Source organism: Henckelia pumila, chromosome 4, assembly GCF_033568475.1.
Source record: "Henckelia pumila isolate YLH828 chromosome 4, ASM3356847v2, whole genome shotgun sequence".
Classification (NCBI taxonomy): Eukaryota; Viridiplantae; Streptophyta; class Magnoliopsida; order Lamiales; family Gesneriaceae; genus Henckelia; species Henckelia pumila.
The window spans coordinates 226,693,964-226,708,602 of NC_133123.1; the positions used below are offsets into that span (position 1 = coordinate 226,693,964).

Consider the following 14,639-nt stretch of genomic DNA (forward strand, 5'->3'; position numbering starts at 1 on the left):
AGTCTCAAATCGGAAACAAATTCAAGAATCAATCTATACAAGTTCCTTCTTTGTTATTTTGGTATGGAAACAAAAGAAAGTTCCAAGTCGGTATTATTTAATTTCTACAATATTTATTTATATGGACACAATTTAAGAATTTATTGCGAAGGAAAGAAAGTCTTTGTCCACGGCCCTAGCTACAATCTGTATATTATATCAACTACGACTCAAACTCTCATTTATTTGCTGGGCATTTATATAGGTTGGTAGGAAGAACTTCTTACAAAGATTGTAAGGGAATAGAGGTTGCACATAAACAGTGTGAGGTGTTGTCACAAAGTATTGAAAACATCTTCAATAACACCTTGAGTAATTTGTAGCGGAATATAATTTAAGCGTGAATAAAATAAACAAGCAACCAAATAAATAGACTCAAATGATTTAAGTAAGAGTATAAAATACCCTTGCAGCGCCTCAGGGCAAAGCTTTCACTAAAAAATAAATCAAAGAGTTTTACAAACCCAAAAACTAGTGATTAATTATTGTAAAAATCAATTTTCTCCAACATATGAGAAAATAAACCACAAAAAACATCTCCTAAAATTCTATACGAAATAAAATAAATAAACCAAAACACGGAGATGAATCCTTGAGGCCGAAACTCGACTAGAACACTTCAATGTTTGATCTTCGATCTTCACGTGTTCTCCAAGGCTTCAAGGTTACACGACCAAACCAGATTTTTTAAATCTTTCTCAACGTATGTGAAGTGAATCTCAATTGGTCGTACGTTCTCTCTAGGTTCGTCTCTCTTTTCCCTTGTTGCACGTCTATCTCCTTAAATAGCACAAGAATCCTTCTTCAACATGTTTTTTTGTAGGCGTAGGATTCTTTTGATTTGATCATATCAAATCTACACAAATAAGGAAGGATATACATTAGATATGATATGATAAATATTCTAATTAGCTTAACAATATCTCAAATCAACTTACCTAATGAATTAAATAACTTATATAAAAGTTATTTCATGTCCAAGAAAGACAAAAGATATTTAATAAAATCTTTTTCAAAACTTGAGAAATTTTAGGAATAAAATATTCCTTTCAATCTCCCCCTTTTTTCTTCTGGACAAAATACATTCAATTCAATAACAAATCAACTTAACTCCCTCTGAATACTAAAACAGATTCTCCCCCTAAGTTTAAGCAGAGGTGTTGTCACGAGATGTCGGCAACATCTAGCTACAACACTTCAGAACAATAAGCAGATGTAAAGGAGAACCAAACAAGATATCAGATCAGACACACAAAAACAATTCTGATTACTAGAGCAAAAACAACTTAAAAAAACTAATCAGCAAAAAACAAACTAATAAACAATAAACCAACGAAAAAAACTAGAATTGATTGCTCTCAGATGAGCCATCATCGGTAGTATCTTTTTCTTGCTCATCAGTAGCATCTGTTTCTTCTCCCCCTTTTTGTTCAGAAGGGCCAGCTCCACTGAGTAGTGATTTGTAGTGAGCCTTTAACCCTTCATAATAGGCTAGATCTGCCTTAGCCTGTGCAATATTCTGCCCAGCATTCAACAACTGAGCTTGAAAATGCAGTATCCTAATTCTGAGCAGCAGAGAGAGGTACAAAAATGGCAGTGGCAGATGGGGTGTTGGAAACATATACCACAACATTTTCAGCAACACCTGTTTCTAACCAAGGAAGATCTAACTTCCTATTCCATTTTAGCAGTGCATGTGCGATTTTCAGCACTTCCCCAGGCTTAGTAAGTAGTTCATCATCATCCTTCTCGATGTCCTGAGATAGTAACATAGAATATATCAAGGAAGGATATGGTAACTTTAGTGTTGGTTGAGCACAGTCTACAAAGGCCAGGACCGTGTCAAACACCAGTCGGCCATAGTTGAATGCAATGTCAGTTCCAATAGCATACAAGACAGGAGCTTGATGCTTGGTAACCACAGTAGAATTCCCGAAAGGTGTCCAGGTCTTCACAGCCGTTTTGTGTAGAACAGAGTATAAAGAGGTGCCAAGCAGCTAGCTTATGCGGATGAGCTGAAAAACTTGTAACAAGTCCACCTGTAATGACAGAGGTCATTGAATCCAGAGTAGGTAGAGAAGCATCATCACTTGCTGGTGTATGAAGAAAACCATTAATCACAACAGGACTGAACGAGAAAAGTTGCCCTCGCACATACACTCTTCCATACTTCATGTATCTTGGATCCTTCACAGATTCAGTTAGGTTGCAATAGAACTCCCGCACGAGTTCCCTGCAGTACGGTCCAGCAGTAGTAATAGTGGCAAGCAAGTTTCTCTCCTCAAAAAATCTGACCATGTTCTGAGCTCCGTAGCTCTCTACATCAATATTGTGTTCCTCAAGGAACTCACGGTCAGCATACTTATCCCAGCAATCAGCAATCTTCTTGGAATAAAAGGCAAAAGAGTAGGAAGAATTTACCCGATATTCTTCACCCAAGGTGTTGTCCAGGGTGTCGGCAACTCCTTCCTCAGCATCTTCTTCTTCTTACTCAGAGTCATCAGAATCTGACTCTTCTTCCAATTTTTTCTCAGCATCTGAGTCTTCACTTGAGTCAGTGCTGGAACTATCAGAGGAATGTGGGCGATTGTCTTCGAATTCCTGTAGCATTTCCTCGTCTGGTTCATCATCAGATTCATGTATAGGTGCAGTAGTAGAAATAGTAGGTTTCTTGCTTTTGGAAGTCTTCATCCCAACCAAAAACTTGGCTATAAAATCCTGTTCATCATCAGAGAAAACAAGAGGAGCAGCAGTTGATGGTTCCTCAACAGTAGGAATAGATGCAGATGCATCTTTCTCAATATCAGTAGCAACCGATGGAGTTTTTGACTCTGTGGAATCTTCATCAGAGGAATCACCTGCTGATTTGCGTTCAGCAGCAAACGGAACCGGAATAGCTTCTCGAGAAGGTTTCTAGGTACTCGATTTTCCCTTTTTTGGCGTACTAGCTTGAAATCTTCATCAGAGCTTTCATCTCCAGAGGTAAACTCAGTGTCCACCAGAGATGGTCTTGATGGTTGTCCTTTTCCACGGAATCTTTTGGAGGCGGTGTAGTCAGGATTGTATCCCGCCTGCATTTTGGAGCGACGGGTCAAGGGTTTCGAGGGGAATACTTTGTTCAAAACAGCAATGTCTGGTAGGTTTTGCACATCAAGGGCATTAACAGGCTCTCCTGGAGCGATGGAGTCCAGGGGCACATGTTCTTAAATAATTGGAATCAAATCTTGATCGGACAGAGGATGTGGTGACGGAGGTGTTGTGACACCTGCAATATCATCCTCTATATACCCCATTTCAGATCGAATATCGTGAGAATCAAATCCCTTTCCTACCATTTAAAATTTTCTGGAGTGAAAAATTGAAGGAAAAATTTAGGGCACTTGAGAAACAGGAAGCAATGAAAATAAGGAGGTGCGAGGAAAGAAACAAGGAAATACTGTATTTCCACAAACAAATACAAAACCAAATATATATCACACACACATCCTTTCCTATTCTCACTCGAATAACAGCCCCTCTAACGGTAACAAAATCCCAACGGTAACTTTCCAAAATGGTAAAAAATCGATTTAAATTAGAAAACAAATCTCTTCGATTTTCACCGATAATCTAGGCCCAAATATTTCACCAAAAATTTATAAATTAAACTCCTCATCAGAATATAACACCACTTAAACAAAATCTAATCCCTTTCAAATTCAAAAATTTAGTGGATAGGTGATAAGTGCATTTTGTATGCATTAGTTCGTGATATTTTTATGTTTATTTTGTGTGCATTCATATTATTTTGTGTGCATTCAGATAAAGAACCCGATGAAAAGATGCTCCAGGAATTCGCTGATAACCGCCCACATCCCTCTGATAGTTCCAGCTCTGACTCGAGTGAAGACTCAGATGCTGAACAAGAATTGGTAGAAGAGTCAGATTCTGATGACTCTGATGATGAGGAAGAGGATGTTGAGGAAGGTGTTGCCGACACCTTGGACAACACCTTAGACGAAGAATATCGGGTAAATGAATCTTATTCTTCTACTTTTTATTCAAAATTTGTTGCAGACTGCTGGGATACATATGCTGATAGGTAGTTCCTTGAGGAATGTAATATTGATGTGGAGAGCTATGGAGCTCAAAATTTGGTCAGATTCTTTGAGGTGAGAAATCTACTGGCCACTGTCTCCACTGATGGTCCGTATTGCAGGGAAATTGTTCGAGAATTCTACTGTAACTTGACTGAAGCTGTGAAGGATCCACGATATGTCAAGTATGGGAAAGTGTATGTGCGTGGACAGATTTTCTCCTTCAGTCCTGCTGTGATCAATGGATTTCTTCTTATTCCAGCCTGTGATGATGCTGCTCTGCCTACCATGGGTGAGATGACATCTGTCATCACAGGAGGACAAGTCACTGTTTTTCCAGCTCACCCTAAGAAGTTGCAGGCTTCCAAGCTCACATCTTTGTACTATGTTCTCCACAAAATGGCTGTCAAGACTTGGACTCCATTTGGAAATTCTACTGTGGTTACCAAGCATCAAGATCCTGTTTAGTATGCTATTGGAACGGGAATTGCATTCAACTATGATCGAATTGTGTTTGACACAGTCATGGCCTTTGCAGATTGTGCTCAACCGACATTGAATATGCCTTATCCATCCTTGATCTATTCTATGCTGCTGTCTCAAGAGATTGAGAAGGATGGTGATGAGGTTCTTATTGAGCCTGGGGAATTGCTAAAGATCGTACCTTGCATTACTCAAAGGAAATAGGAAGATAGACCTTCCTTGGTCTGAATCAGATATTGCTGCAGATGTTGTGGCAGGTGTTGCCAACACCTCCTCTGCCACTGTTGTTTTTGTACCCCCATCTGCTGCTCAAGATATTGATCCTACCTTTATTCAAGCTCAACTGCTGCATGCTGAGCAGAAGATTACCCAAGCTAAGGCTGATCTAGCCTATTACGAAGGGTTGAAGGCTCACTATGAGTCTCTTTTAAGTGGAGCTGGCCCTTCTGAACAAAAAGGGGGAGAAGAAAGTAAAGATAAAGAGGAAAAGGCTGATGGCTCATCCGAAAGCAATCAATTCTAGTTTTGTTTGCTTTGGTTTTTTGCTAGTATAGTTTCAGTTGATTTTAGTCTAAAGCACTGTGTTTTTGCTCTGATCCTAATCAAAACTGTTTTTTTTGTGTGATGTTAGCTCTGATATGTTTTTTTTTGTTTCTATTTCTCCTAGCACTTATGTTTTCTGATATGGAGTGTCGTAGCTAGATGTTGCCAACATCTCGTGACAACACCTCTGCTTATACTTAGGGGGAGAATCTATGTAGGGGGAGTTTTGATTAAGGGGGAGTTAAGTTGATTTGTTTATGGATTAAATGTGTTTTGTCCAGAAAAGGCAAAAAGGGGAAGATTGAAAGGAATATTTTATTCCTTAAAATTCTCCTATTTTGAAAAGATTTTTATTTAATATCTTTTGTCTTTCTTGGACGTGAAGTAATTTTATATAAGTTATTTATTTACTTGAATAACTTGTTTCGTGACATTATTAAGTTTATCATATCATATCTAATATATATCTTTCTTTAATTGTGTAGATTTGAGTTGATCAAATCAAGAGAATCCTACGCCTACAAGGAAAGATGTTGAAGAAAGACTCTTGCACTATTTAAGGAGATACTCATGCACAAAGAAAGGGGATCGACCGAAACATATATATAGAGAGACCTAGGGAGTTTATAAAAAGGCTTCATACATGTACATTGAGTGAAGATCTTTTGAAGTCATTATCGGTCGTGGTTACTTGATGCTTGAAGAACACTTGAAGATCATTGATCAAAAAGTGTTTTCATCTCTACAAGTTTTGGCGTCGAGAATTTCAACTCCTTGATCTATTTTCTTTATTCTATTCACATAGAATTTTAAGGAGTTATTTTTATTCGTTTTATTTTCTCATATGTTGGAGAAAATTAATTTTACAATAATCACTAGTGTTAGTGTTAGTAAAACTCTTTGAATATTTTCTAGTAAAGTTTTGCCCTGAGGCGCTGCAAGAGTATTTTATACTCTTGCTTAATTCATTTGAGTCTATTTATTTGGTTGCTTATTTATTTTATTTACGCTTAAGTTTTATTCCGCTGCAAATTACTCAAGGTGTTATTGTAGGTGTTGTCAACACTTTGTGACAACACCCAGAATTGTTTATGTGCAACCCCCATTCCCTTACATTATTAATAATATTAATTATTTAATAATGATTTCAATTCATCGTTTTTTAACGTTAGACCATCATAATCAATTTTAAAAATTATTAACTATTATTAATGATTTTGAAAGAATAATTTGAGTGAAAGTTGAGATAATGAATCAATAATCAAGGAATAATTAAAAAGCAAATAATCATATAACTTACAGCAGCCAAAGATCAATCAGCTTACGAGAATTCTCTCTTTGCCTCTTGAAACCCTCACAATAGTTTAGAAGTCCTTCAAAGGCGTAGGGCAGCGGAAACGGAGTTCACAGTTGCGAGAATATTATTTTCGGTGACACAAGGACGAAATAAAGAAGGAATCGAAGAATTTTCGTCATTAACCCAACCCAATAACGAAGACCCAATAAATATAATGAGACTCAATGGAAGAAACTAAAATATTAACCAAATAAAGAAGAGACAATAAAAGTTATAAAACAAACTAAGACTCAATAAAAGCAACTAAAATCCGGTAAAAAAATAAAATAAAATATTAATCAAATAAAGAAGAACCAATAAAACAATCCCAAATAAAGAAGACCCAATAAAAATGAAGTAGAGAGATGAATTAACGAGGGAGAGAGATGAATTAACGAGGGAGAGAGATGGATTAATGTGCTTTCTGAAATGTTTTTATAATTTTGATGCAGTTCTGAGAAATATCCCTCCCTCATATTTAATACTTCAATAAACAAAATATGGACAATTATGACAAAAAACAATGAAAAAAATTTACCCCTAATTCATCCTTTTATAGATAATAATAAAATAAAATAGATATGTATGTATTCCAGCACAAATTTATTTTATAATTCAAAAAAAGAAAAATTTGCTCAAACACAAATTTAGTTTACACATTTGCAAGTACAACAATTTGTTTGATATAAGTATGCATTGTAATGCTGAAAAATATTGTTAAAAACAAAACGTACGTGTGTTACGTGTACAAGCATGCTTGAAACGACTAGTATAATTTAAAATCCTTATGGAATTTGATTGTAAAGAATATTAGCAAACAAATATTGGGGTACTTTTGGGGACGACTTGCAAGTCAACAAACGCTAGTCTGTTTTGAGATTACATTAAGAACTTTATGTGTCATTTTGGAGAAAGACTTGTCCCTTCCATCAATGGCAGTATCGCTAATTAATTAATAATATTAGTTGGATACAACTTATGTTAACTAGTACAGACAATTATTTCAAATGAATTACTATAATGAATTTAATATCCTGGATAATTAATAATTTTTAGTAAGAAATCATCTCATATTTCCGTAAAAATAAGGGAGAAGGGCGAGGCGATCGAGTTGGGATAAATAATTAATGATCAATAAATTGACTTCGACTGTCAATTAACAAATTGGCCTTAATCATTTCATTGGCCTTTATTCTTGTCTCTTCCTAAACAAAATTAACCATAGACTCTTACTACTCCGAGTGTCGTCATGATGAATTCGAAAGGCCAAGGGCCGGCGATCGGAATCGACTTGGGCACCACTTATTCATGCGTGGCCGTGTGGCAACGGGATCGTGTTGAGATCATACCCAATGATCAGGGAAACCGCATCACACCTTCCTTTGTAGCTTTCTATGAAACCGAACGTCTCGTTGGCGATGCTGCCAGGAATGTAGTCGCCATCAACCCCACTAACACTGTTTTTGGTGAGGCAATATATAATATGACTCCTGATTCCAGTCATGTGTAGCTAGCTAAGTAAAATCATGAAGACGCGCGTGCTTGGATATATTATGATGTTCTATTTATAATTTGTACTTATGATGTTTTGTGTTGTACAAAAACTAAATCTTCAGATGCTAAGAGGTTGATTGGTCGGAGATTCAGCGACTCTATGGTCCAGAGTGATAAGAAACTCTGGCCTTTCAAGGTCATTGGTGGCGTAAATGATAATCCTATGATCTCGGTACTCCACAAAGGTGGAGAGAAACTATTTGCCCCCGAAGAGATATCTTCAATGCTTCTCACCAAGATGAAGGAGATTGCAGAAGCTTTTCTTGACTTTAAAATAACAAATGTTGTTATTACTGTACCCGCCTACTTCAACGACTCCCAGAAGCGCGCGACCAAGACTGCTGGAACCCTTTCTGGCCTCAATGTCCTGCATATCATCGTCGAACCAACTGCTGCAGCGATTGCCTATGGTCTTGACAAAAAATACAGCAACAAGAAAAATGTGCTCATTTTCGACCTTGGTGGCGGTACCTTCGACGTGTCTCTCCTCACCATGGAAAATAGTATCTTTAAGGTCAAGGCTGTTGCTGGTGACACTCACATTGGAGGACAAGATTTCGACAATAGAATGGTTACCTATCTTGTTCAAGAGTTCAAGAGGAAGCACAAGAAAGATATAAGTGACAGCCCTCGAGCATTGACTAGGTTGAGGCTAGCTTGTGAGAAGGCAAAGAGGAATCTTTCTTCTATGGCACATACTACTATTGTAATCGATTGTTTGTATGATGGAATCGATTTCGATCATAAAATCACTCGTGCCAAATTTGAGGAGCTCAACTTGGACTTGTTTGAGGAGTGCATTCGCCAAATAGAAAAGTGTTTGAAGGATGCCCAGATGGACAAGGAAAGTGTCCATGATGTGGTGCTTGTTGGTGGATCAACTAGAATCCCAAAGGTACAACAATTGCTTCAAGATTGCTTCAATGGGAAGGAGTTGTGCAGAAGCATTCACCCCGATGAGGCCGTAGCCTTCGGTGCAGCAGTTCAAGCCGCGATTTTGACTGGTCAGGGCAATCAGGAGATTAAAGACGCGGTATTGTCTGATGTCACCCCTCTGTCTCTTGGTTTGGAGATTAATGAGGATGAAATGCATATTGTCATTCCTAGGAACACACCAATCCCTGCCAAGAAGGAAGTGGAGTTAACCACTAATGATGACCAAACCGCGTTGCGGTTCCAAGTGTACGAGGGTGAAAGGTCTAGAGCAAGCGACAACATTCTTTTGGGTACATTCTTTATGTCTGGCATCCCTCCTGCTCGGAGGAACGTACGGGAAATAATTGCGTGCTTTGATATTGACGCGAATGGTATCTTAACGGTGTCGGCCAATGAAAGAACAACTGGTAATGCAAATAGCATCACTATCGACAATGTTAGAGGCATGCTGTCTATGGATGAGATAGAGAGAATGTTGGAGAAAGCCGATCGAGATATTCAAATTAGAAGATGAAGAGGTCAGAAAGAATTTTGAGGCTCAGAATCTTCTTGAGAAATATGTTTACAACACAAGAACCATTGTCATGACCAAAGATCTTGGTTTCAAACTACCAGCTAGCTAGTGACTTGAAAAAAGTAGAAGAGAAGATCGAGTCTGCTATCAAATGGTTGGATGGTCACAAAGATGCAAAAGCACAATGTATTTGAGAGTAAAATGAAGGAGTTGGAGAGTACTTGGAATCCTATTATTAAAAAATTCTAGTTTAAGATTTGATGACTAGCTCACTGAGGTTGAATTATCATACACAATTTTACCTTCTTTAATTTTTTTTTTTTAAAATATTTTTTTGAGGTGCCGTTACTATATATACATAGACCCAAACACATTTGGTAGATGAATTTCTCATAAGTTCTGTGGGAGCAAATAGTTTTTTTATTTTATGCATTGATATAGGCTTATTGCAGGAACCAAAATGTTTCACCGGGATTTTTAGATTATAAATGTCTTCCTCTGGCCGCACTGCACAATGTGCCTACCAATGTACCCTTAACCCTTGTAATAAGTATTTCGTATCAGTCATCATTACTTTATGAAAATAGGTAACTCAAGATATTGTAAGAGTTCGCAAGATATTATAAACATGTTTAAACTTCCTCTTTTTTTCAACCAATGTGGGACAATGAAATCACAATCAAACTTCTTTCAGAATGAGATCCCATCAATTAATCAACATGGAGAAACTAGACGTAACATTGACAGTTTCAAGAGGTGACTCTCATACATATAACACTTTGTTCGAACACTCAAAGAGGCGGCTCTCATTTATGTACCATTTTGTTTCGCATACTCAAGAGGTGTCTCTCATAATCATAGCGTTTTTTCCTGCATAACATTTATTTCCCAATATTTTTTTTGGCAACTATCTCCAAAAACATTTTGACATGTCTCAGACCTAGGTCCATGCAAGTACGACTACATGATACATCCATATAGCTACTACTTTATATTCGTCTTTGTTTTGCAAAAATAGTTAACCTAAGTTGCTATAAGAATATATTATGAGCTATTATAAATCATTAAAATTTTAATTTAATTTGAACCAATACGAGGAAGACATCACAAAAATCTTTGCTGAAGCCTACTTTGTTTAGGTATATACGAATACAGTGGGATCGCTCTTTAATTTGAATATTTTGAACCAGATGATACCCCTTAGCTAAGGGAGAGAGGTTTAGCATATCTGTTCACTAATAATAATTTTGGAGAAAAGGAGAAAACAAATATTCATTCTCTCTCGATCTTCACAAAAAAATGAGTGATTAATTAATTAGAAAACCTTTTAATTGCAAGATCAAATTGAAAGTGGATAAAATAAATTATTTTAGATAATTTTTAACAATGTAATAAAGTGGAATCAAACAATTTTTATTTTGTTTTTGTACGTAGTTTGATTTTGATAAAATTCTTACTAAAAAAAACAAAGTTATTAGTAAGAAAATTTCTCTGTTGCATAACCGGGGCTCTCCCTTAATATATTTATAGTTGTTAACAAAACACAAACAACTAATTTTGAAAACAATTATTTATGAGTTCAAAAAAAAAAACAATTATTTATAATTTTTAAACGGGGATAATTTATAATTATATGTTTTGTTCTGTAATTTACATTTTTTTTATTTTTAGTCCAATAAATTTGCATTTTGTTCGTTTAACTTGCATGTTTTCTAGTATTGGTTCTGTTAACCATGAATTTGCATTTTCATCTCGTAATTTGCACATTTTTTTATTTTTGCTTTTGTTAACGGGTAAATTGCATTTTTATTCTTATAACTTGCATGTTTTTTTTTGTTCATTTTTTTTCCCAAGTCCGTTGTGTTTTTTTTTCGAATGATATTCTAAAAAAATTCACGACTCATGCAAGTTTCTTTCCAAAAATTCATGTCAGCAGACAAGTCCGCGACATAAGCGATTCTGGCCAATACGACGGACTACAGTAGAAAAAAGACCAAAAATAAAAAAAATAACATGAATATTACAAGAGTACTAAAAGTATAAATTCACTTTTAACAGAATCAAAAATTAAAAAACTTGTAAGTTAAGAGACTGTAAATGCAAATTCAATGTTAACAGAACAAAAAAAAATTGCAAATTACATGTTTAAAAATTCGATTTCATTGTTGATAGAGCAAAAAGTAGAAAATGTGTGAGTTACAAGACAAAATTGTAATTTTCCCTTCTTAAACCATTAACTTATTGTGAACTTAAAAATATAAATTTTTTTTTTTCAAATTAGAAAAATAAATTATTATTATTATTAGGGTGTTTTTCATTCTAACAATACGTACAGATAGGGATGTAAACGAGTCGAACTGTTCGCGATATATTCGGACAAGCTCGTTCGGGGTCGTTCGTTAAAATTACGAGCCGAGCCTGAGCTTAATTTTGAGCTCGAAAATTTTCACAAGCCGAGCTTAAACTTAAGGATGTTCGGCTCGTTAGCTCGCGAACATGTGCGTTAATAGGATCACAATCTCGATTTTATAATATTTTATATTGTATTTGGAAGTTTGATATAATATTTTGGGATGTTCTTTTTGTTATTAATTTTAGTTTATAATTAATTTATAGAGGTGTATTTTATTGTATTTGCACTTGTTGAGCCAGAAAATGAGCCCTCGTAAGCGAGCCAGAGAACGAGCTCGCCTAACGAGTCAGAGAGTGAGCTCTCTTAACGAGCCCAACGAGACTGAAAATGAGCCGAACTCAAGCCAAGCTCATTAAGTAAGATAAATGACCTATTCACGATCCGAGCTCGAGTTTCTCGCGAGCTTAATAATTCTCTAACGAGCCGAGCCCGAGCTTCAAAACAAAAGCTTGGACCGAGCCCAAACCGAGCCCGAGCCTCAAAATATACTTAACGAGCCGGGCCCAAGCCTGATACTGTTCGCTCGGCTCGGCTCATTTACATTCCTACGTAAAGAGCCCGAGCCTCAAAATATACTTAACGAGCCGGGCCCAAGCCTGATACTGTTCGGCTCGGCTCGGCTCATTTACATTCCTACGTACAGAAACTAAACTTTTAATTGAAACAGTTACAATATTTAGCAATGATAGTCTTTTATGATTATTTCGAAGAAGAACTAAAAATATAATTTTAGAAGGTTACTTGTCGAAAAATATAGAAAATTAATTCGATAAATATTTTACAAATTTTTTTTAAAAAATAGTTCCAAGATATAAAGTGTCAAACCCCGAAATTGAGATGTGTCATCGGCATTGTTTCAAATTTACACAAATTATAAAAACAACCAGCCTTTTAGTACAGTCGATACGAAATCAGTCTTTTTTCATAAATAAATTCCAAAATAATGTCTTCACAACTCAAAAATCCCAATATCTAATAAAATTTTCCGGAGCGTCTTATAAATTTAAATTTAAAATAATAAAAATACTAACGATAAAAAAATCCAAAATTTAACAAAACTAAATTGAAAGGTTCTTCTTATCACCATCCCCAAAACATGTCGTGTTCATGATCTTCTAACTGTTTCTCTATATATATGGGAAGAAAAGTAAGGGGGTGAGTGATCTGAGTGTCACTCAACAAGTAGGGTCGATTGATCATACATTAAAATATATATACATATGGATTCAAAACATTACATATTTCAAAACATATTCATATCATAGCATAAACATCATAACGAAACTTGACTTATCATAACATGACTTAACTTGGCATAACTTGACATGACACGATACTGAAATTCATCTCCTTATTCGTGGCTAACTGACCAGTCATGTTAGGATATTGAAGTTTTGATGTTTGACAAAACAGTAGCAAAAGCAGTAGCTGATCTATCCAAAAGGAACAATTAAGTAAAACGGATCAGCAGAGCAAATCAGTAGAAGCATAAGCTTAGCAGAAACAGCAGAGCATATGCTCTTAATAACTAGTATTAGCCATTAACCTCTGGACAATGTCACAAAGTACACTAATACACTCAGAACTGCACAGTCGCAGTAATGTACCTTCTTACATAGAACTAAAAGACAAGAAAATGACTACAACACAACAAATGTATTTGAATCAAATATGACTGTTATATTGTACCTATAAATAAGAGACCACATCCAGAAGAAAAAGTATCCAGCTCGCAAGAACTCACAATCACTCATATCGTGTCTAAGAATAACTGAACACTTTCAGTTGTTCACATATAACCAGTATAGGAGTTCAAAGCTTTCATTGCAGATCATATCAGAGCCGAAGAACACTCAGAACACGCCTCAAGTAGATCAGATAATTTAGGATCATATTGTGTTTAGTGTTAATCTGTAAACTTTTTATTCTATAGTTGAGGTGCTGAAACCTCTGTAACCTATTTTCAATAGAGTGCTGAAACCAGTATGTTGTCTAGGAGTCTCAGCAGAAGTCAGTAGAGTAAGTCCTAGCTGAAGTGGGGTGTTGCAAAGAGTTGTAATACTCAAAGTCTTTTAGAGTGATACCTTCTGAAGAAACAGAGGAAGGTGTGACGTAAGAGTTTGATCTCCGGACATCCAGAAACAAATACTTGTGTTGATTATTTTATGTTGAACACACATACATCCAGTAGAGACCAATTTGATGCATGATCAATCTCTCAATTGACCTTATTCCGCACATTATTATTTATTGGTCAATTGATACTGAGATTCAGAAGAAAAAGAGTTCAGTGTCTAACACTACTAGACTCAATGAGATAACAATAGCAACTCACTACTGACTGAACAGAAGGGATCTCACCAGTAGAGAATTGATCCAGTTCAGTAGCTTGTTTTCGATCCTGACAAGAAAGATCTTTTGAGGTCTAGGAAATATTTATACCAAGGTTAGGCTGCATAATGGAAAAGACATTTTTCAATGGAAGAATTTAAAAAAAACGATCAGCAATAGAATAACAGAAGCAGAAGATCCATTCAAACTAAAGATTTTTTCCACCTGATCTAGAAAGTCATCTGCAAGATGACTAAACTTCAGTTGACAAGCATTGATTTAGGGGGAATAACAATTGGAAAGCCAACAGTATCAGAAGCAGTAACAAATCTAACTCATTCAAATCATGTTGACTAATGTCTACAGAACAAGATTGCAAAGAAATCAATCTCAGGGGGAAAGAGAGAATTTGAA

General features: G+C 35.9%; 1 pseudogene; it reads left to right on the forward strand.

Moving 5' to 3' along the window:
• The first annotated feature begins 7,711 nt into the window (after positions 1-7,711).
• LOC140866538 (heat shock cognate 70 kDa protein-like) lies at positions 7,712-9,965 on the forward strand (annotated as a pseudogene).
• The last annotated feature ends 4,674 nt before the right edge of the window (positions 9,966-14,639 follow it).